Raw genomic sequence first — 23,742 nt, forward strand, 5'->3', positions numbered from 1 at the left:
GCTAGAAGAGCTGCTTCTGGATCCACTGATTTGTGCCCATCATAGCACTTTTTATGAACCTTCTTTTGTTGGGACTGCTTATACCAACTTTGAAACCAGAGGTCACAGGGGAAGTGCCAGTGGTCTAAAGGGGTAAACTGGAAGTAGCAGTAGCTACTTCTATTAGCCCCTAAATAATGTTGATGGAGACAGAAGGGGAGAGACAGATGAGCAGAGAAAAGCTGTGGATTGGTGGGTGTGTTGAGTACAAACGGAGGGCCTTGTCTAAAAAAAAAATAATGCAGCGCGGCGCTGAATGCCATTTAGCTGTGCTACGCTACATCATTTTCAAAACTCAGGGAAGCATCTTAATAACAATACGACGCCTCCCTGTGATTTCCCCTGCGCTGGCGCACAATTGGCAGCCATGCGCCAGCGCAGGCACCCGTGCATCCTTTTGCAAGGGTACCTGTGCTGCAGGAGGATTGTTTTTGTGCAGGAAGGGACACCTTCCTGCACAAAAACAACCATTAATGGCATTTTCCTCTTTCAAGCACGCATAGAAAGTGGAAAAAACAAGGAAAAATTAAAATGTTTCTCCTCTTTGTGCCATTCCTATGCCTCCACTGGGGAGGCGGAGGAATATGACACATTCCCAGTTTTACAAAATTTTGTAAATCTGTGAATGCGTCAAGTTCCGTGGATGGTGATGGGAAACACTCAGAGCAAAACCCATGGAACGCCCCTTCCACACAGAGTAATGCGTGACAGGGGCCCATATTTACAAGGCCATGAGAAGTCACGCAGGATACGTGCCTTAAAAATATGGGCAAGCCCCTTGCTCCGCTAGTGCATCAAAAAAAGTGACAAATCGGTGGTGTAGTGGGCTTGTAATAAACCCATGAAGGTTTTGGGTCTGGAGAATGAATTCAGCGTCCCCAGCAACAGCAGGTGTCTGCGTCCAGGGGTGGCACAGAGCAGGTGCCCATTCAAGCAGCACCTGGCACTCAGTACCCAGGGGGTTGAGGTGGGAGTACCCCACAGGCTGAACTGGAGATGTAAAATGGCCTACACAGCCTTCAGTCTCTTTTCCTAACCACAGCCCAAGGCAGAGGCTGGTGGAGCTAAAAGGGCCCTTCAAAGATCCAGGCCACCTGGACCTTTCTCAAAGAAAAATTCTGCAGATTTGTTCACATTTTGGAATTATGGAGCAGCTGGGAGCGGGTTTTCGAACAAGCATGTCTCTAAAAATCCCTGTTTTCTTTTGTAAACAGGCAATGTTGCCTCTGCTCATTATTATAATCACCTATAGTTATTCCAAATACTTCTAAAATATCTTTCTAATGGTTTCTTCTTGTATTTCCTGTTTTCAGTTCATGCAGAAAATACAGCAAAAATATGAATTTGCTCATTTTCCAAATTGTTGCATCAGTTTAGTCATGAGAAGAGAGGATATGCAGGGAGAAATACTAGCCAGGTGTCGACCTGAGCAAGAAGTCCTGCTTGGCTGGGGACATAAAGATTCACGTGTCAAGTTTTGGGTGAGATTCTGACTAAGACGTGATTGGCCGCTTTCCCTCTTCATTCAGACCTCCTAACCTGGTGGTCTTCGTAACAGATGCGTGAGCCAGCCTGGGAGAGGTGGGAGTGTTAGGACAGGGCGACTAAATAGGGCGATGAAGGGGGGAAGCGAAAGAAGGAAAGAGAAAAACTACAGGAGGGCAACGCATTGTTTGGGGTACAGAAAAGAAGGATAGAGGGAAATAAAAATGGAGAAAGAGTGTGAAGTGTAAGGAAGAGAAGCAGGAGGGGAGAGAGGTAACAAATGAGAGAAATGCAAAAAGGGACGATTGAAGGAAAGATAAGGCAGAGCGCAAAACTAAATATAAAGAAAAAGAGATTGAATAAGGGCTAAAACAGCGGAGAAATGAGAGGAAGAGAAAGGCAACGAGGAGAAGAGAGAGTAAAGAAGAAAGTTGCGAAGAGTGAAAAAGAGGAGGTAAAGGAAAGAAGTGAAGAGAAACCCGATGAGGGGCAAAAGACTAAAGGAGATAGAAAAAGACATATAGAGAGGGAGCATAAATAACTAAATTGATTCTATAAAACAATGAGAAGCGAGGGTTGAGACAGAATATTCAGATAGAGAAGCAGAACGATAAAATGAAGAAGCTGCCTACTCTACGCATCTACTTTCTGTCTTCATTCTGCTTGCCGTAAACAACCCCCCAACATAAACACTGTCTGCTTCTTTCGAAATTTTGGGTCTACTAATCTGCCTTCTCCACGGGTATTAAGGGTTCTGTACTGTTTTGGTTTTCTTCATACCTCTCCTAGTGCTTTCTTCTGACTCCTGTAAATGTTCTAAGTCCTCCTTCTATCTAGTACCTTTTGGAGTTCCGCAGGGTCCCATCAATAATCTACTTCTTTTCTCTCTATATGCAATTCATTTGGTCTCTTATTTCTGCTCATGGTCTTGATTCACACATCTCTTCTGAAAACCTCTGAATTGTCTCCTTTTCGTCTTCCATCTCTGTTTTTCTTCAGAAATGTGGCTAGTCCTATAAGTGTGCTGCTTGGGCTTGGATCGTTGCTCACTTTCGAAAACTCAGTCCTAACAAGAATGAGATCTTATTTTTTCCTGCTCAGTCCTCCTCCCACAAGCCACCTTTGGACCTTTTCTGCATTCAGCCATGCAATTCTCTTGATTTGCCCACAACCTTTGTTTTCCCTTTTTCCTTTGACTTCAGGTAATGAAGGTAAATTAGTCCAGTAGCCGAGGTGCAGAATAATGATGAAGGTTTATTAATGCAGTTCTTAGATGGTCTGTAGTAGATGGTAAAAGACATTAAGCCATTAAGGGGCATATGTAGTTAATTTTCATTTAGCGATTCTCAAATTGCGATTTTTAGGGAATCGCAATTAGAGAATCGCAAAACGAAATGTAGGTAGGATTAGCAAATTTTATTGCAAATCTCACTTATTCCTTATTTGCGATTCGCAAATTGTGATTCGCAAATAAGGAATACCTTCTCATTCATTCCTATGGGCTAGAAGGCCCATAGGAATGAGTGGAAAGACATTCTCAATTTGCGATTCTCAATTAGAGAATCGCAAATTGAGAATGCAATTTCAGGGTTGTAAGGGTGTCAATGGGACATCCTTTTACACCCCCCCCCCTGAAATTGACATGTGTTCACATGTGGCCCACATACATGTCTAAGGGCATGTATGTGACCCACATGGCACTTTGAAAAATGCCAAAAAGTGAATTTTTCAAAGAAATCGCAAAATACCAACAACCTGAAGTTTGTGGTGTTTTGCAATTCCTTAATCCAAAAGTCGCACAACTTGGGTGCTTCCTACATTGCATTTAAGGAATCGCAATTTGTGATTCCTTAAATGCAATAGCAAAATAAGGAATCGCAAATTTTGTGATTCCTTATTTTGCATTGGGTTTTTGTGAGCTACATAGCACACTGCCCTTATTGCGAATTCTGTGAATTTCAGCATTTGCGAGCGCAATTAGGCTTCCTACATATGGCCCCAAGCTCATAAAGGATTGGGTCCCACCAGGAGCAGCTTCCTTGCTGCTCAGCCCATACTCCCAACTGACACTCCACAACCAGGCATCCCAACATTCCATTACCTCACCATACGCACCAACATTCCACAGCACATCCACACTGGCCGAGCAACAAGGGCAAAGAAGCAGGAAAGATGCATTGCACTGGAAACAAGATCCAACACATCTTCCCCCTTTATATAATAGCAACAAAGTGATAAAACTAGAAGTAAGAATAGCAATAGCATAAGTAACATTGATGTGAACATGCTGCCAACAACCTAATGTAAACTAGACAGCACAAAGCATTTCATGGGAAGGTAATCAATAAATACATAAGATTAAATTAAGATGAAACACTATCATAAGGAAGGAGAAGATAATGAAAAGATAAGTGAATAGTGACATGACACATCTTCCCCTTTTACGGAGCAAAAACAGAAAAAGAAAATGCAAGATACAAACCCTGGTTTCAATAAAAGATACAAATTTTACATATTAAAGCCTGAAGGAGAACAATATATTGCAAGGAAAACACTTAAATGAGGAAGAAAAACTGAGAATAAAGCAAAATTCTCACCATACGTGCAGCAATACAAACACAAGCAGAAAAACGAACACAGGACTAAACGTCCAGAGTACACCAGTACACACCAGTTGGCCAGACAAGCATGTAAATGATAAACAGCGAACGCCAAAATGAAAAGTAAAGAACAACCAGGAAAAACAAAAGGGACTCCCAACAAAAGAAACCAAGCAGGAATCCCCCACACACACAGCAAAAGGAAGGGTGAAATATGCACCCGATAGGAGTACTAACAACAACTGTAAAGCACAAGCTATTCCCAACCAAAGAAACCATAAAGGAAACTCTTACACGCACACATAAAGAGGGGTGAAAAATACACTCGCTAGAAGTACCTACAATAATGATAATTTGAGGAGAAGACCTCGCATGCCAGACTATCCACGCACAATACTTTTGCGCAAAAGTAGAATAGAACCTGACAGAAATAAATAAAAATCACATTAAAAGATCCCAAACACAGGAACTTTGTAAACCAAATACTGTAATGTAAAATATAATGCAAATGTAGGTGACGAATCCACACACATTAAATTGCACCGGGGTGGAAGGTCACATAGCTAGAAAGCTATAAAAACGCATGCCTCAACTAGAGGAAATTTCGTGCAGAAACTTGTAAGTAAAGTACTGTAAAATAAAGAATAATGCAGGGAAAACGCAGATGACGAGTTCACACAAAGCATTGCACAGGTGGAAAGTCACATAGCCAAAGGCATACCTCAATCAGGAAAAATTCCCTTAACTACACTTATAACAAATTACTGTAATGTAAAATATCATGGATTAAAAATGTAGGTGATCTGGAGGGTCACATAACTAAAAGACTATCATAAATCATACCTCAAGCAGAGAAAAATTCCCTTACAGAACTTTGTAAATAAAAGACTGAAAAGTAAATTTCAATTTCAATTTATTTATTTATGATTTTGGAACTCACATGAGATCCACATAAGAGAATAACATAGAAGAAAAATACTGTTTACATACAAATATAAGTAAGGATAAAAGGAGCAATTTCGTGTCCACTAATATATATCCAGAAAGCTTTTTAAAAAGTTAAAAATTTTGTAGCAAAACATTTCATTGGGCGGATTATAAATAGCATCTATTAAAGAGCTAGCTAACAAAATACTTAATTTTAAGCAAATAGGTCTCAACCACTTTCGACGGGATAACAAAAGGGCCGGACATACAAAAAGAACATGAGCAATATCCTGGATCGATTTATTGCACTGATTGCACACTGCTGAAGAACCATACCATCTGGATAATAAATTGTTCAAAGGGAGAAGGTCCTGTCTCAGGAGGAACCAAAACCGCTGTATACCATGAGGAAGGTTCCAGGAAACATAAGGTTGCATGTTTTTAAAATGATAAGAGTCAATAACCGGAGAGACACCTTTCTTCAGAATAAGGGTATCCCTATCCATCCCAAAACTTAAAGTAAATTATCATACAGCAGGTGATGAATCCACGCACAAACATTTGCACAAAAGGTGGAAAAACACATAAAGGCTAAGTAATATAAAAATGAAGAAAGCAGATAGACCAGTCAAACATCAGAAGCAATTCGAAGTGCATAATCAAGAAGAAAAAGGAAAGATCTAAGAAAAATGTTCGGAAAATCATGGCAAAGCTAAACATTAAATATAGGTAAAATACAAGACAGATTTTAAAGTTCTGGTACTTCTCCCAGATGAGCGACTCCTCACCCGAAGTCCCACTGAAGTTTCTTGTACTTTAGAGTATTTCGTAAAGTCAAAACACAGAGAATGCAGTGCCCACAAATCTTGCAGACCGGAACAAAGTCAAAGTACACCAGGAGGATCCAACTTGACTTTTCTTTTTAAAACAAAACAGCAAAGTGTTTCAGATGAAAGCCGAAAACAACTCCAACAACCAGGTGGACAAGGCATTGCAATACCTCAAATAAGATCTTGTGATTTCCAGGTGGTCTACAAAAACCTCACAATGAATTGGTGAAGTCTAACAGGAAAAGCCAAAGTTACCATGCCAACGTTGAAGTTTTAGATTAACTTTATTGCATGATTGGCAGTGAACACTTTTAAGCATAAGATCACCAGTGAGCAGCAGTGAAGCCCCAGAGTGACGTTGGTGCCACCAACCTCAAAATGGCGGCACGTTCATGTCGCTGAGCCTGATGGCTCACAGCACGTCTTAGCATGAAGGCGTACAGAAACAGTAAAGAAGAAGCGTGCAGGAACCATGGAGACGGTGAAGTAGCCAAATTAGCAGGTAAGGCTGCACGTGCTGTGAGTTAGTTCGAGCTACATTTGAAATGTCAGGCAGCAGTTTAACTGCCATGGAGGATATAGTGGCAGTGGTGCATTTAAAAATGGAAAAACACACAGAGGCAAAGCGCAAATGTGGACATTGGGAAAGTACTCACGGCATAGGTACAGAATACCGGCATGAGTCATCACCATTTGAAATAAAAGTACTTGAACACGGGGAATGTTGATCTTGATATCGTCGCCAAATGTAATGAAGGTAAATTAATCGAGTAGCCAAGGTGTAGAATAATGATGAAGGTTTATTAATGCAATTCTTAGATGGTCTGTAGTAGATGGTGCCAGATATTAAGCCATTAAGCTCATAAAAGATTGAGCCCCACCAGGAGCAGCTTCCTTGCTGCTCAGCCCATACTCCCAACTGACCCTCCACAACCAGGCCTCCCAACATTCCATAACCTCAACATGCACACCAACATTCCACAGCACATCCACACTGGCTGAGCAGCAAGGGCAAAGAGGCAGGAAAGATGCATTGCACTGGAAACAAGATACAACACTCCCCCCCCCTTAAATTACTCCTGTTTTTAAATGCAGGCGCTGTCATCTTTCCAATAGCTGAAAAAACAAACCTCTTATTTCTTTTTTTCAACTTGAATTGCTTCTTTGCACGTTGTCTTGTTCCACATCAACTCTTTTCTGCCTGTGGGCTTGCAAAACACCTAAATATTCCACCTCAGTCTTTTAAGAATGCTTGTATGTGCCTTCTATTTTCCGTTCGATCTCGTTCTGCCACCTCTTCTTACTTGCAACAACTATACAGGGTACCTTTTTTTCCTTGAAGTGTGAATGTTGCTTTCTATATATTGTCTTTATATGCTGTCATTTTCTTGCACCTCCTTTTTAACTTCTCTGATTTTACTTTATGTTCCCAATTGTCCTCTTCAGTCTGCCTCCGTATGTTTGCTATCTTCAGCCGACCTGTGTGAGCTTATTCTCACTTTCATTCATTTACGTTTCTGTCTTGTTTGCTGTGGAATCAGCCTCCTTTTGCTGTAAGCTTTGCTAATAGAAAACCTAACTGTTTTAAGTCTTAGCCCTGGCTGTGGCTTGATTGTGTTTTTATTTCTTTATTTTTTATTTTTTGAGGAAGGAACTTTTTTATTTTCATTTTCAGATACTTCAAAACGTTATCAGATGCCAAATTCAGATTGGCATTTATGGAAAATATTTTCAAATTGCCACATTGTAATGGATATGACAGTATTTCATTTATTTCGAGATGTGATAGTCAACAATTATTTAACTATTGCTCCTTTTGTACATCTCTTTGGAAAAATAAATACTAATAAAATAATAAATTACTTTAAACAAAAAAAAACAATAAATACTACTTTCCCAGTCTTCATGTAGACCATTGGCTTTTGGGCCTTTCAGGAACCAACGAGAGTCTACCACCAGCAGCATGAAAGGTCTGTTGTCAAGAGATAGGAAGGTGAGGTAGAGAGAGAGAGAGAGAGAGAGAGAGAGAGAGAGAGAGAAACAAACACAAATTGTATAGAGAAAGTTACACAACTTACAACTTCCAAAAGATCACTTGTTCTCAATGGCTGGTGAGACTTGGAAAATGTATGACAGGTGTTTTCCACTGAAGAGAAGCTGGTACCAGTGAGTGCTAGTAATAGAGGGCTGCACTGATGTGACTGACTCAGCCCCATGTCTACTGGACTGACAGGAAACAGATCTTCAAGAGAATTTTCTACATTCCCTTATGGTCCAGGATACCTGTCTGTTACAGATGGGAGGGAGCTGAGGGCTTGACATCTTCCTAAAGGGACATCCTGAGCATAATTTTCCAAATCACAGATTCACTAGTTGAGAAGGAGAGAAGGCAAAGAGAGAAAGGGATCTCAAGAGACTGAAGGAGAGGAGAGAGAGGTGAAGAAGACTAGAGGGAGAGAGAGATGATGAGAGAGGAGGAGAATCACAAATCATGACCCCCCCCCCCTTTTCCCTGCAGAGCGAAGGACATAGAGCTCTTCACAGCTGAACCTCCCCAGCTGCAGCTTGCAACATCTGCTTTTATCTCGGATGACCTCGTGTGACCCAAAGTTTCAATGGAGTGGCTGCAGGGCTGGTGGGAATAGGGCAGAGCACAGCAGATGTCAGGCATGTTGCTCAAAAATATATCTTTTTGTGCATGCCAGGAAAAAAACAATACTCTACAGATAGCAGAAAAGCGGTGGCCAGCACGGATCGGATGTAGGGGGTCGAGGGCAGGAGGGGGGAGGACGCGGGAGGTAGAGGGGAAGGGCGCGGGGAAGTGGCTATAAAAAAATTACATTAAAAAAACGTACTTTCTTGCTGCTTCTTCTCCGCATCTCTTCTCCGTAGTCCTCCCTCGCTCAGCCTCAACAGCAAGCACTCCCAGACTCCCAGTCAGCCAAACACAATGCTGCCTTAGCAGCTATGTGATTGGTCTTAGCGCCGTGTTTTGGTGCTCAGACACTGACAGGGGGCCTGGGCATGTTCTGCACGTACTCTGTAATGCAGCCTGCATGGAGAAAATGCGAAGTGCGCAGGACTGTTTTGTGCAGCCCAAAAGGGCCGGCCAAGCAGTCATTGTGCACTTTAAGAGCGTGCTACCACTCCTCTCCTGCCCCGTCCCCTCAGGCAAAGCTGTGGGTGGAAGTTGAAGAAAATAAAATGATAATAACACGAGTTAGTATCATTTTATTTTCCCTGTGTTTCACTGCAAAAAAAGCAGTGGGACGACGCACCTCCACCTTTGCTGAGGAACCGCCACTGATCACTTGCCTCTGGAAGGGATGTGTGCAGGTGAGTTCAGCAAGGCATCAGTACGACTATCTAAACTAAAGGACATATCCTCAAAGACACAGGATGCACTGACATCACCGGACCTGTGGTTCAGCAGGCAGAACCAAAGCGGGCACACAAGCCAGAGAGCAGGATGAAGCCAAGAAACCGACAAACGCACAAACATGTCAAGCAGAAACGCGAGCACCGAGGCAGCTGACACAGCCCTTGGGCTAATTAGTGATGTACATGAGCAGGGTGAAAGGTTAAGCAAAGCAGAGATGCAAACATCCCACTCAGAACACCAAGGGAATCACTTATCAGTGGCTGCTGGCATCTACAAGGGAGGGGGGGGGGGGGGGGCAAGCGCGAAAAATAAAATAAAAAGAATCAAAACGTTCCTGATCTCGACCTCCTCCAGTCTTTTTCTCAGCACCGACTCTGGAATCAGCAACTCTCTTGCCCAGTCATGGCGCTGCTTTCATGCAGCTGTCGCAAAACGGCTAGCCAAAAAGACATGCCCACTTTAAACAGTGCAGAGCCAGCCCACCCTACTACCTGCTGAGTGACAGGGTGCTGTACCTCAGCAGCGGCCCCGCCCCATCCTGACACTCTCTTCGGGACGGGGAAGAAACATAAAATGGTAATAAAGGAATCATTTTATTTTTCAGGGGTTTGGAGGGATTTTAAGTCGGAAAAGGCTTCTCTTCTCCAATGGAGGACCGCCCCATCTGTTTATTAACGTAACAAGCAAGTAAGCACCCAGCAATGAAGATTGTTGACAAACTAAGCACTTGTCAGACAAGCCAAATAAAACAGGAAGGCATTGAGGTCAATAGGTCATGACCAGTGTTATTCCACTGCTGATATCCAGATCCTAGGCACCCAGAGAGGACTTGTGCTGACAACCTGTCCAGTTCAACAAGACACTCAGAGACAGCAACATCTTTGTTCAAAACGAGGCTCAGCCCAGGGCTGGACTGGGAACCGAAACCGGCCCTGGCAAAGAGATCGGCCGTTCCCGGCGTGGGGGTGGTGCTAGCGGAAAGCTTTGTGCCGCTTTTGTTGCTGGGGGCCAATATTGCAGATCCTCAGTCACAAAAATGGCCCCCAGGGGTCTAAAACTGGCCCCCACCCTGGCGACCCACTGGGGAAACGTCCCGGTGCCCGCTACGGCCACATGAACTTGAATGGATTCGACCAAAACATTTTCCCCAAAGCCACGCCACTTGGATTCATTCTGAACTCCTACTTCACCCTCAAGGAGTACATAGGCACGAAAACTAGTCTGGATAGTGCCAAAGTCCTGCACCAGTACCTTCCAGCCTCCACACTGCCCCCTCCTTGATCCCCTCCTTGATCTCCCTCCGTAAAGACATCCCACACGTTGCAGCACACCTGATAAAGGTCTGAAGAAGTACAATGGGATCAATCCCATAGCGATGAAACTCCAGTGGCTTCTGTAGGAAGCCCGCAATATCTTCAAACCTAGATGCATCATCTAAAAAGCCTTCACCACCACACCCCAGCCTATCTGGCTGACAAGCTCACCCATTTCCAGTGACACTCACACACGCTGCCAGGATAACACCAGGCTAGAGACAAAGAAGTGTAAAGTGCACAAAAACAAGGCAATAGGCTATATTTTTGGTGGAAGAAGGAATATGGAAAGTCAACCTGTGTATGCATCAGGACCTTCCTAATCCTGCACCAGTTTAGAAAAAACGGAAGACACACCTTCCGTAAAGGACATTACATCATATTGCAATAACAATTTAGGTCCGCTCTCCGAACCCAGCTACCACTTCTGTTGAGCTTTTATGATTTAGAGTGCTGTGCTGACATTCGTCTAGGTACGCACTATGAAAATACCGCGTACATATTGTTTTTTCTGACTAGATACCCACAGCACATTGGGGCAAAGAGGTCTCCTTCCTTAAAGACACACACTCAAGCAAGGATCGTGAAAACACCTGTATGGTTCCCACTGACACCTGGAAAAGGCAGGTACTGGTTAACCTCTTCGGTGCTTATGACGAGATCAGCTCGTCATGAGTCACTGTAGAGCTGTGCTCATGACGAGCTGGTCTCGTCATAACGGCTGCGCTCCGCCCACGCGCAATTGATTCCCCGCCTGTGCGGGCGAATTAATCAGTGGGTGGGGTCGTGACGAGGCCAGCTTGTCATGAGCACAGCTCCACCGTGACTCATGACAAGCTGGTCTCGTCACGAGCACAGCGGCGCCGCGCTCACCCCCCACCCCCACGCACCGCGGGGGAATTATCACCGCTGGGAAGGGGTTAAGAGATGCTTAGAGATTGCTGGTGCTGACAGACTACCTGATGCTATACACTGAGAAAAGGCAGTTGCTGACATGCTGCCCACACCACAGATGCCCTCAAAGGAGGTTACTTCTGACAAGCTATTGACCTCTGATAGACACTAGGAGAAGACTGGTGTTAAGTTGCTGCCCACCACTGAAAAACACTCATAAGAGACAAGTGCTGAGCAGCTGTGCCTCTCCTACAGACACTCATAGAAGACAGGTGCTGAGAAGCTCTACACCTCCGATAGACACTCGTTGTAAAACTGGCACTATGAAGCTGCCCACTTCTGATAGACAATCATAGAAGACTGGTGCTGAGAAGCTGCCCCCCGCCGGGGGGCAGTCTACCGTGCGATTTTTCTTGCTCACCAACGTAATGTTGGTGAGCCGCATGAGAGAAAAAAATCCACCCGCGTCACTTTGCAGAGTTTTCTAGAACTCTGTATACCGCACGGAGCGCGGAGTGGGGTTAACCACAAACTCCGCCGGCGGAGCAGTATTCTTTGCCCACCCCTAGCTGAAAGCAGTGCAAGTTTCTCACAGTTCCTGCCAGTGTATCAAAAAGCTCTTCACAATGCATCAACACCCAATCCTTGGCCTCAATGCAGACAACATGGAGCAATGGGTATGTATTCAAGTTGTAATTGCGATTCTGTGCCAATGTGTGTGAAAGAGGTGCTCAATTGTCAAAATACTGACAAGGCAAGAAAAAAACGAAAATGCTTTGCTTACAGGTGAGTGGGTGCCTCGTGTGTTCGAGGGGTGGTGAAGGAGGTGTGAGGAAGTGCATTCAGGATCGAGTGTAAAGAGTGCACGGGTGGTAAGACTATGAGACACGCACTGTGGGCCACTGATTCCAAAGTAATACTGTGGGGCTTATTTACAAGCCCCTTGCGCCACCCATACGTCACTTTTCCCATGTTAAAAATGACGCAAATGTGGCGCAAGGTGCTTGTAAATCTGCCTGTGTGTTTACTATGTCGTTTCCATGGGAATGCTCTGAGATTGACCCCAGTGCTCCTAAAGTTGTGGCCAAATGTGTCTCACTTTTCCAATACAATGCTGTGTGTTCAGCACGTGGTGTTGTGGCGCTCCTATAGTGATTTGTCATGGGAATACAAGACAATTTGGTGATCCCCTGGGGAGGGGGGACACTCACAGGTGGAGTGTGCGTGTAGATTTTCTTGTATCCAGGGCTCGAGCCGGGGCACCATGCGGGTGGAAGGCATCCCCCCACTTATACCGCGACGGCGCCCCGTTAGTCCTTCGGGCGGTCGGGGGGCCTGAACCGATCGGGGGTGTGCCACACTGCTCCACCCTGACGGGGGCGGGAGTATAACGAAGTTGGTAATGTGCTGCACCGTCAGAGCATCGACTCGCCGTGCAAGATGGCTCCTTAGGCCTGCGGGACAGCGAGGGGCTGCCTACTTTGGTTCGCCCGTAAGATGACCCACCATAAAACGTCATACGTGTGTTGTATGAAATAAACCTGCAGCAGTTCTTTCCCACAAATATGTCTCCAGAGTTTCATTTGGGTGGGAATTGTGTATATGTACAAGTGAGCGGGAGTGAATGGCGGTTTGGGCACTATTTCAATGGCAGCTCGATAACTGGAGCGAATGGAGCCACACATTTACATTTCATACTTTTTCTAGTGTTGTGTGACCAAAAGATTGACTAAAAGATGATACACAGCTCAAAGAATCCCTTGGGAGGTAGTGCATCTAAGGGGTGAGCGAGGGGAGGCAATGAATCTGATGGTGCAAGCCACCTTTCGTGACGTCACTTCCTGTCGTGAAGTCAGAGCCCCCAAACTTCTTTTTTAGGACTTGTGCCCTGCTTTTATCCATGTGCATGTATGTGATTTTTCGAACCACTTGTGAGGCATCGCAGTCAGTGGACTCGGGCCATTGGTCTCCTGCTGACTCAGTGTAATGTTGTTAACACGTTTCCCATGATTATTCATGTCGACGAGCGCAGAGTGGCTTTTCTCAGCCTCATTAATCCCTGACTCCGGGCCCTTTCCCTGTCCCTCCCGGGGTCTCTGTCCTCTAATGATCGCCTGTCGAGTGTTGGGCCCGCCGGCTGCTGCTGAGCTCCTGTCACGGCCACTCTGGGGTGTGGGAAGAGGGGCCCCGAGGCCCGTGGATGCCGCAGCATTTCATCCTCTGCTGCGCACTGTCTGCGCCTCCCCCGGGATCCGTCTGCGGGAAGAGATGGGTTCCTGTCACGCGTCACTCTAGGTGTCACTGGTGAGGAGTGAGCACGAGAGAGCTGGACCGCGAGAATGGAACTGACGTAGTGTGCGCTTCTCCTTTTAACAACTCCACCACTACCCTTGCACCGTTCCTCCCGCACACACACTCGATGGCAGGTGTCTGGCAGTGTTCGACTCCTTTTACTGTCATTGAAAGGAGAGGGGACTGAAGCGAGAGGAGGAGACACACGAGTGCACCCCCTTTTAACCACTGCCTCACTATTTTTCCACCTTTTCTCCTGCACATACACACACTTGATAAAACGTACCTCCATTGATCGACCCCTTTTGCGCATCACTGGTGAGGAGAGGTGCGCAGGTGGGGGTAATAATGAAATGTAAAATGTGAGCGCTCCTCCTTTTTTACAACCACGCATCCCACCCTCCCCCACACACTTTCGGTTCTGTTCATCTGACATGCCACCTAAGCATGAGCGGATTTTGCGGATTGGCAATCCGCGAATTTTGCGGATTTGCGGATTCGCAATCCGCAAAATCCGCGAATTCCCGCGAATTTGCGGATTTTTTTTTTTTTTGTGTTCGCCCGTGTTTCTGCCAGTTCGCGAGGGTTTTTACAATTTCGCAATTTGCGAACTTACCTGTCGGGTCGCAAGTTTTGCGAACTTGTTGTTTCTACGTGTCCAGCCTGTTTGGGACACTCTTCTTCATCACTGCCACTCTCTGTCACCACTGCCACTCTCTGACTACTCATGCCACCCTCTGGCCCACCCATGCCACCCTCTGTTTCATCACTACACCCTCTGGTTGTCCAGTGTACATTATTTTCGGCAAAGCAAAGCACACCTTCCCTGCCTCAAGTGACCTGAATTAATTTGGGGCTGATTAATGTGTCACAGAATATTTTTTTAGCTGGCACCTGCTTCCTTAGTGCGCCCTGATTAGTGATCTTTTGCACTTGCTAAGTGCTTTCATTGTTGCAAAATTAGTTACAACACCTGCCCTGCCCCAACTGACAATAATGAATTAGGGGCTGATTAATGGATTTTAACTTCCAGCCTGGCTCCTGCTTGTCTCCCTTAGCTGTAATTCAGGACCTTTGTGGCATATGTGTAACTATTCTGAGGTTCAGAGCAGGGTCACATAATAGTTTCAACTGGCAACTGAACTCTGGAGGGGCCCCTCAGGAAGCACTGCAGGAAATGGCTACTAATGATGTGCCTGAACTTTTGAACCTGGTAAGTAGTTACTTTCAGTTTTGCCAAGATCGTATTTCTGCAATTTCGCACTTATTCGCGGGGCGCGAACTCACGCTAACAGTGCGAGCAGTGCGAGCAAAATCCGCTGCTCGCGGATTTGCGGATTTTGCGGGAAATTCGCAAATCTCGCGGATTGCGGATTTCCCGAAAATCCGCAAAATCCGCGAGCGGAACGGATTTTCCGCCCACGCCTAATGCCACCCTGGCTGTCCCTTACGAGGAAGGAGAAGAGTGGAGAGATGGAGCGTGAAGATGGAACCGAGGAGGTGGGTGGGTGCTCCTCCCAGGCGCGGACCGCCAATTGGGCTAAAATGTCTACAAACCCTCCCACCCCTCGTTGCATTTTTCAGTCCGGGCTAGAGACAGCCTGCAACTTCTCCTTGAGGGCACGAATTTGACCTCAATTTGACTGCCGTGCAACAAGTGCAAGTAGTGGGAAGATGGTGTGTCCAACAGAGGCACAACAAGGGATGGCCAGGTTGGAGGATTCTGGGAAACAGTTTCTTGTCTCAAAATTCTTGCTGTCACTGGAGACCAGCATTCATGGCCTTCAATACACATCCGTAGCGCCTGGTACCATTTAATTGGTCATTGGAGCACGCAAAATTACTAAAGTAAATAAGCATAACCTATTTCAGGTGACCACCAGGAGAGCGCTCTCCAGCTGAGCAACTGAAGTTGGTGACCTGACCGGAAGGGGCTGGAATCTGACCAGGACGCTACTTCCTTTAAGGAGAGCTGGCTCTGACCAAACCAGAGAAAAACATCTGAAGGGCGGCGCAAGCCTAAAAGTAGCTCCGTTGGGGCAGAGAAACTGAATGAGGAGGTGAGGGGTGGGAGCAGGGAAGGGAAGTGAGTGCATTCGAGATGCCAGGAGTGCCAGGAAGCCCTCAGAGGGTTATATGGCGAATACTGGGCCCTGCGAGGCAGCAGAGAGGGAGCTGGAGGCTTGAGGAAGTGTGGTGGCACAATATGTGTAAGTTGAACCAGATGTCTGTTTTATCCTCCATAGTTCAACTCCCTTCATCGACCTCAGAAAGATGAAATACTTAGCCAGGGCAGCCTTGACAGGATGTAAACACAACCCGCAGGCTAATGCTGATCACCGCAGCTAGCACATCACACAACTGTGTTATCTCAGGAGCTAAACCTGCTTTCCTGCATGGGATTTAAATCACGTGGCATGTTTTTATAGGATATCAGACATTACTGTCTTAAACTTGGCAATAAAATGAGCTCTGTCTGTAATTTTAAATGTGGATTGTTTCAAAATACCAGTGCAAAAAGAACAATTGATGGACAGAATGCAGAAAAATGTCATACATGTACCCCAGTACAAAGGTCTGGACCTAATTCCATCGTTTTTTGCTCACCATGCCATTCCAGTTTGAACCCAGCCATATGCAAATCAGTTTTGACCCCTTGCCTCATGGGAACAGTCCACCCGAACTGCCAGGCCAGGTCCTCCCTGGTCTGGAAACAAGCGTCCTCGGACCGGTTTCGGGGTTTCACCCCCCATCAGCCAGGATAGCTTGACTCCAGTGGCATGGAGAGCACGGGACCCACGTCTGGGCATACCCGTCCCACTTGGGGTGACAAATGCAAAAAGAACAATTGATGGACAGAATTCAGAACAATGTCATACATTCACCCCAGTACAAAATACCAGGGCAGGGGGTGGGTGGAGGTAAAAAGGACAGACAAGAGAACGAGGAATGGTGTGGGCCATGGGCATGGAAGGGTTAGAGGCAGGGACAGGGTGAAGGAAAGGAATGGTTTCAGGGGCATGGGATAGGTGGAGACAAGGCAGGGCAAGGTCAAGGGAAAGTTGGGGGACTGGATAGACGAGGATACATGGACAGGGGGTGCATGGAGAGACCAGCAACTAGTGGAAAAACCAGGGTTAAGAAATGGGGGGATGGCAGGGGCATAGCAACAGGCTCACACAGCCCCCGCAGCCCGGGGGGGCCTAAGCTCCACGGGGCCCCCTCAGTAGAGCACTTCAACCAGAGAGCTCCTGATAGAGTCTGGAGGGGGCCCCCACCGCATACCTTGAAGGGAGACCCCTCAATTAGTGTTACGCCACAGAGGGGTGGATACGCTAAATTTATGGTTGTGAAAACAAAGCCAAAGTATGGGCTGAAGGAAGACGGAAAAGGTGTGAGTCACAACGTATGATGTGTGAAGAGACACAATTTAGTGGGGAAATGGGAGATATTTGGCAGCACCGGTGTCAGGCTCCGAAGGAAAACTGTGGGACCTTCCACTTATTTGTTAATAAATGAATTACACAGTATATATACACCTCGTACTCTAGTCACAGGGCCAAACTGTTACAAGTGGTTTCATAAAGCAGGGAACCTTGCGATAGTTCTTTCAACCAGAGATCAAAAAGTTGACTTGATTCCAGGACCACATGGTCCCATGCTCTATCAGAGATCACATTAAGTGGAACACCATCGCTCCCTAGGTCACCCTTTGCAGGGGCGGCCTTAGGCATGTGCAAGCTGTGCACCTGCACAAGGCCACCAAACCCCATGGGCCACCATGCCAATATATATCCTTAATATAATAATCCTCTGAGGATGGATACATATTTGCGTTGTGGCCCCTGGCAGGGATTTGTTGTTTGGGATTTCTGTTCCACTTCCAAACATCCTGACCCCCCCTCTTCACTGGCACCTGCGCTCTGCCCCACCCGGACCCCCTCTTCCGGGGCCCCTACCTATGCTTCCTGCCCAGGGCCACCATGAGCCTAGAGCCGCCCTGCCTTTGTTTGAACGGCAGAGCATCTGAGCTCCAGAGCATGTAAGGCGACTCTGCCTTCATGTCCAGCCTCCAACTGCTTGTCCCCAGCCCCAGATGTTCTGTTCAGACCAAGATGTGACCATACCACATTCCGCCCCTGCCTCTTGCTTTGCAAGTCACACACCTCTCAACCTTGTCTGCGAAGCGCAGATTGTCAGCCCGAGGCGCCTGCGCTGAGGGTCTGATCCAATCTTGTGCAGCTCACAGACTGATCAGAGCCCCAGCATTAGGGGATTAGGCAGGTGACATTGAAAGGCTGCAACTTTAATGAAGCTGGGGCTTGTTTACTTGACTGCAGCAAACAAGCCAGACTGCGGGAGCTCAGCAGGAATGTGAAGCCACAAGCTGAAGGAAAGCCCTCTGCCTGCACTGTGCATTGTGCATTGTTTGTGACCTTCTGTGCACTACAGAGCCCTGCTGGAGATTCCAGTTCACTAGCTACAAATAGTCTTGGCTGGACCAGGGGGTTTTGGCAATCAATTAACTAATGTAATTTAATGTAAAGCGCATGAATCACCCCACATGGGGTTTCTCCGCACTGTAGACCGCTGGGGAACCCGTCCTGGCTTTCCCTGTGAGATGGTCCCTACTGGGTATCTCCAAGGTGAAGCCAGGCATCCCTGGCGTATGTGGGGGGCCGTTGTGGAGATGAGGCAAGCTAATGCCCAGAGTTGCCGAGTGTGATCCCTGGTTAGAGTACGCACCGAGGCGAGAATTATCGAGTCCGCTGACCCTGGTCCATGACCCTGCCGCGTCGGGAATTGAACCCTGGTCCGGGCCATCCTCTGCTTCCGGGTCTGCCGCCTCTAACCAGTGAGCCACAGCACTCCACATACTTGTCAACCATAGAATAATTATCACTATGCAATGGTACAGGAAGAGGATTGGGCGGGGACATAGAAAGTGGAGCTAAAGATCTTTCTGCTGAAGAAACTGTAACACATTTTCCTCCCCCCAACATGAATAAAGGAAATTCCAGTTTAATCATTTGCATCTTGGAACTAAATGGTGCGTAATTGTGTCTAGACCTATATAACATTGGAATTTCCCTGATTTATTCTGCTGGGCATACATACTCCCATGTCTAGAAACCCATTGGCCAGTCAGATCCTTTTTCAGCTAGGCAGCTGACATTTACAGCAGGAAGATGGTCTGTTGTTGGAATGATTGACTCAGCCATGATTTGCAGTCCTGCTCCTTCACTACTGCTGGCACACAACCCACTGGTACAGAGCAGGAATATCGTCGTAAAAATATCGACTAACCTAAATATCGCTGCAAAAATATCTACAGGAAGAAATATCGATGACAAAAATATCGTCTGACCAGAATATCGACAGACAGGTAAGTAATATCGTTAACATTAATATAGTTGTAATAAATATCGTTTACAAAAACATAGTTTACAATAATATCGTTTTTTAAATAATTATAAGTAATGTAGTGTTTTTAATGAATATTTGTAGTCAAAGTAGTATTTTTAGTAGTTTATTATTATTTAATAATGTATTTTCAGTTAAATTTAGTATTAATAGTTCTGTAGCGGGTTGTGGGTTTATAGGGGAGTAGGGTGGGAAGTAATTTAAATATAATGAAATAATACATTAATTAATGTTTTAAATAAATCAAAATAGTTTAATAAATAATAGTTAATTAATTTCAATTAGTTAATTGAATAATAATTATGTAATTAATTATGTTATTTTTTTAAATTATTTTAGGTGTGTGTACAGGATTTTTTTAGTGAAAATGTTTTTGGGTAAAGGGGTATTTTTAGGGTTCAGGGTCAGTTTTCAGTTTTGGGGTAAAGGGGTATTTTTAGGGTTCAGGGTCAGTTTTCAGTTTTTGGGTAAAGGGGTATTTTTAGGGTTCAGGGTCAGTTTTCAGTTTTTGGTTAAAGGGATATTTTTAGGGTTCAGGGTCAGTTTTCAGTTTTTGGGTAAAGGGGTATTTTTAGGGTTCAGGGTCAGTTTTCAGTTTTTGGGTAAAGGGGTATTTTTAGGGTTCAGGGTCAGTTTTCAGTTTTTGGGTAAAGGGGTATTTTTAGGGTTCAGGGTACGTTTTGGGTTTTTGGGTAAAGGGGTATTTTAATTATATGTATGTATTATTGTTGTTATATAAAGTAATGTGTAAAATCAATTTATATGTCCACATTTATTAAGTTTATAATTAAAAAGTGTAGTAATTTTTTTTGAAATAGTTAAAAAATAAAAGTAATGTAATGTATTTTGTTAATAGTACTTATATTTATTTATTATTTAATGTAATTTTAATTATTTTAAAAAGTCGATATTTTTTACATCTATATTAATTACAACGATATTTTGCAGTCGATATTTATGTACTTACCTGTTTAAGTATAGGGTGTCGATATTTTTGTAAACAATATTTTTACAACGATATTTATGTCAGCTATATTTTTGTAATCGATATTTTAACACCCTACCAACCCACTGACTTGCAGCGGGCTGCTGATGTTAGCCAGTTATTCAATGAGTAGACTGGTGTTCCAATCAAGTGTGGGGAGCCGTATATGTCACATGTTTCCCCATTGGCACTAAGTAAAAAACTGAAAGGCACAGAGAGTGCCAGAAGGCATCAAAGTTTGATGCTGGCCACTGGAGCTTTCACCTCAGTTAGTCCATGTCTGCACCACTTGTACATAGCAGGGATTGACATTTTTTTTTGCGTCTGACCTGAAAGGGTGAGAAGGGTCTCCATAATAATTTTTGTGAGCATATCAGTCCAAAGGCTCTTTTGGATTCACACAACCCTGCACCCTTGAATAAAATTCAAGTAAGCTCGGGTGGCTCTAAACTGTGGCTCATCCTCAGGGCATATTCTAAGGCAAGGTATTAACAGGTGTCACCTTGTTTATGTTTGTGGGATTTATAAAGTGCATGGCTGCCCAAGGGCTTCCCAGCTCTGCGGAGAAGGTGTTGTGCGATGGGTTAAATGGATCGTCTTTGTTTTTTTCTGAAGCTGAGTTCGTCTCTTAGCAGTCTCATTTCCTTGGGCAAGGAGATCCAAAGCTTCGGGACCAGATGCAAAAAAGATCTTCCTCCCCATCTGGACATTCTATCCTTGACCTCTTCATAAGAAGGTCTGAAGAAGATCTAAGAGACCTGTTAGGCACGTATGGGGTAACGAGTGTTCTGAGCAGGGCTGGGCCCTTGTTGTTCTTCGCTTTATGAGCCAGACAAAGGGATTTGAATTTGATCCTGGCTTGGATGGGAATCAATTGGAGCTGTTTCAGGGAGGGTATTCCTTGAAGTATCCTAGCTGCAGCATTTTGGACCATCTGCAGTCTGTTCACCACGTATTTAGGTATAAGGGCAAGGATTTTGAGAAGCATGCAGAGTATCCCAAAGCTGGTAGCTGTCAATTTCCTAGCTTGTAATCAGGAGGATATGTTGCTTCTAAAAGCAAGAAATCTATCATAATTTTCCAAGCGTGAGTTTACAAAAGAACACTTCTAATCCTAGAATGCACTTCACCAAACTTTCCACAGACATCAGTTGTTCAGGGAACTTTACTCCTTCAGAAAAGGTCAGCCTTATACAGACCAAATATAAACCATTTTACTAATGTAGGGTGTGCAGCAAAGGCGCACCGTGGCATTAAGGACAGGAAGAGTGGCTCTTTGTTGCGGGCACCTCTACTGGACCAGAATAGACAGGAATCTGAAAGTAGAAAGGTCTTCTCTGTCAAAAACCAGCATTAGCTAGCTTCAAAAGGAAAAAGTGCAATTTAAGACATGCCTCCTCTGGAACAGTGATTTCACTTGCCAGGACTGTTTTTAGGGCTTTGCCATTGTGAGAAAGTCATCCTCTTTGCCATGATCACCCCGATTTTTTGACTGATACTGGTGGTAATTGACTCTGACTGCACCCTGGGCCAGTGCTCTGAGTAAAAATGTATATGGTAATAAGGGATAATTACAAATGGCACTGACAACCTACCTGCAAGTCCCTAGTATTTGGTAGGGCATGTAGGTCTAGAGGCCCAGCACCTTTGAGGCATTTAAGTGTGCACTGTTGTATTGCCTGCTGTCAATTGAAAAGTTAGCCCTCTTTGCCAGATGCTTATAAATTAAAATTACAGTCAAATTCCACTTTGTTTTTAAAGGTTCTTCCAAAGTATCAAACCACCTTATTTGTTTACATATGTTACCCCTAAGGTATACCCTAGGTGCCCTCAGGGTAGGGTGCTGTGTAAAAATATTCAGGCATTTTAAAAGATGTTTTATATGCCCTGGTGAGGTAAAACAACCAATTTAGTTTCCCCTCATTGTAGCATTTTAGCTGATTGGCCAGCTCTTAACAGGCTTAACCAAACAGTTTTGATGAGGTGATAAGTGGCCGAAGTAGAGACAGAGTTTATCTGGTGGGAGGAACTCTGCAGCTGCGGAGAGCAGAGCAGGATGGGGGCAGGGTAATCACACTGGGCTTTAAAGAGAGCAGGACGGTATGGAATGCCAGCTAGGCCAACCCTCTAACTGGACCCCCAGCCAGAAGGCAGCCCCAGGAATGGAATTTGCAAGAGGTCTAGAAAGGAATTGTTAAGGGGAATTAATCTCACCAGTGGGTTGACTTAGCCGGCTCTTACTGCCAAGGAGAGAAATTCACTGTCTTGTACAGTGTTTTGTGGAACAAGCATATGCCACACTTTGGAGGGAGCTGTCCTGCTTTTTGGTGGCACTGTGTACCCCCTTGGTCAGGAGTGCCCCCTCCTTGTAACCCCACAACATTGGATACATATGTGAGAGCTGCATAGCAATTCAGATTGGCTGCCTGAAACTACAAGGAGAAGAATGACTGCCCTGCATGAACCCTGCCTGCACCCCAAAGGATTTCACTCTGAAGGACTGCTCCTGCGGCACACTTGGAACTACAGCCCTGTGGAATTTTCCTTGCTTCAGGAAGAATTAAGGAGTGGACTCCCTGAAAGAAATGTGTTAACAGAGCTCACTTGCACCATCTCCCACAAAATGTCCTCAGCCTGGAGTGCGTCCTGTAAACTTTTAAGGATTTAGCCTGGTGCATTGTGAGGATTGTAGGCTTATACTTCCAAGAACCATCTCAGAGCTTCTAGACCCTTGGATTTGTATTTTGGACATTTTGAAGCCTCCATAGGATCTTCAGGAAGAAGTTCCAGAAGTTTGGAGAAGTTTAGAGCAACTTGTGTAAAAAGCTCTGTAAGGTGATCATCCCGTCGACAAGAGTCAGGCCACCAACGTCGAACCCCATCTAGATTTCAGGTTCATCCCTCTGAAAACTCTAGAGATCAGGACTTCCAGGATTTCACAGAGGCCTTGGGCTGAGCTAAGCCACCATCACCAATTCAAATTCCGGCCTGATGAGAAGCCTTGCTGGACGAGAGAAAATCCTTCAGAAAAGTTTCTAAGTGTGAAGGTAAAATTTTGAGATGCCTCCCTCAAACTTGGACTTCGTCCCATTCAAGCATGACCAGATATCCAAAGTTGGTGCTAAATACGTTCAAGCACTAGATATTGTCATAAATTATATCTTAGGTTCCCTATATTGGATATTTGTCATTTCTGTGTCATTTTAATCATAAAAGTATTTCCTGTTTTTATAAATTTGTTGTGGATTTTTATTGTGTATTGTGTCTGACTAATTTAATGTATGGGTGTTTTAAAATGCTTCATACACCTGTCTCCTAAGTCAAGCCTGCATGCTTGCAGCCAGCTACTGAGGTTTGAGCTCGGGGCCAATGTATTGAGACTTTGACTGGACCTAATAATGCATTGGTGTCATCTTTGCTAGAGGTAGACGCACACTTACCCCTACCAATAATTCACCTTTCAACAGCCATGACACTGAGCTGAATGCCCTTTCTTAGTGAGGGAGCCACCTAATGACGATGCCACTGTTTTCCTACCTTTCTCATCCTTCTTCTGTCCTCCAGCCAAGCT

At 45.1% G+C, this 23,742-nt stretch overlaps 1 protein-coding gene across 2 annotated transcripts in view; it reads left to right on the forward strand.

The window, feature by feature from the left end:
• Nucleotides 1–23,742, forward strand: part of LOC147692947 (contactin-4-like) — a 697,785-nt gene that overhangs the window by 361,660 nt on the left and 312,383 nt on the right. The window lies entirely within an intron of this gene.

Source organism: Lissotriton vulgaris, chromosome 9 (assembly GCF_964263255.1).
Source record: "Lissotriton vulgaris chromosome 9, aLisVul1.2, whole genome shotgun sequence".
Lineage (NCBI taxonomy): Eukaryota > Metazoa > Chordata > Amphibia > Caudata > Salamandridae > Lissotriton > Lissotriton vulgaris.